This window comes from Chrysochloris asiatica, unplaced genomic scaffold (assembly GCF_000296735.1).
Source record: "Chrysochloris asiatica unplaced genomic scaffold, ChrAsi1.0 scaffold00042, whole genome shotgun sequence".
NCBI lineage: Eukaryota > Metazoa > Chordata > Mammalia > Afrosoricida > Chrysochloridae > Chrysochloris > Chrysochloris asiatica.
Window position 1 is genome coordinate 11548935 of NW_006408560.1, and position 1257 is coordinate 11550191.

Here is a 1257-nt window from a genome sequence, read left to right on the forward strand (position 1 = left end):
GGAGGCACTCACTCATCTATGCCAAGAAATTTGGAAGACAACTATCTGGCCAACTTATTGGAATAGATCCATATTTGTGCCCATTCCAAACAGAGGTGACCTGACGGAATGCAGAAATCATCGGACAATATCTTTTATATATATTTATTTAAATTTTACCTTGAGATATGATACTACTGAGCCATCATGATTAGCAATACATTTTAAAGCTAAACATTCAGAAGATGAAGACTAAAACTTCACTTTTTTCAACAGCATTTAAAGTCACATGATAATGATTTTATTGTGTCAAAAAGCATGCTGATAGATGTTCAGAATCTTTTTTGGATGTTTACTTGAAACAAAAGACAAAAAGTATTTTGGAGAAACACTTTTTCCTTCCAAGTCAAAATGCCTAAAAAATATGAAAATAAAATTGTTACAAACCAAAATGCATTCCTTTGTCAGAAAAATACATAGAACCATTACCAAAGATTTAAGAAACAAGCATTAGAATAAACCATGCAGTGTGGTAGGCTTTCTATTCAATGGTTCCTAATGTCTCAATTTACACAGTCAATTATGAAAGGCAAAAAGAATAATGTAAGTGTATCATCCATGAAAACTCTGATATCTATACATTCTAAGTACTAGGGAATATAATTTTCCAACTTGTTTAAAAGTCTTCAAAATGAAGTGCATCAGTGGGTGCTGAACCTAATAGTTACAATATAAAAGTAAAAAACCTTCTAACTAACGTCCACCACTCATCTGCGTGTTGTGTTGTGGTGGCTTGAATTGCTGTGATTCTGTGATTCTGAGGGCTATGCCACCAGTATTTTAAATAACCAGCAGGGTCACCATGGTGGACAGGTTTCAGATGAGCTTCCAGATGAAGACAGACTAAGAAGAAAGAGTGACAAACTACTTCCAAATCATTAGTTACTGAAAACCTTATGAATAGCAGAGAAACACTGTCAGATACAGTGCCGGAAAATGAGCCCCTCAGGTTGGAAGGCACTCAAAATGTGACTGGGGAAGAGATGCCTCCTCAAAGTAGAGTTGACCATGATGATGTGAATGGAGTTAAGCTCGTGGGAGAAAAGCCCACAGAACCTTCATTTGCTGATGGGGCACAACTCAAAATGAAGAGAAATAGCTGTAAACATCCAATGAAAATTGGAGTATGGAATGTATGAAGTATGAATCTGGGAAAATTGGAAGTCATCAAAAATGAAGTGGAATGCATAAACATCCATAGCTTAGTGGGCTGAAATG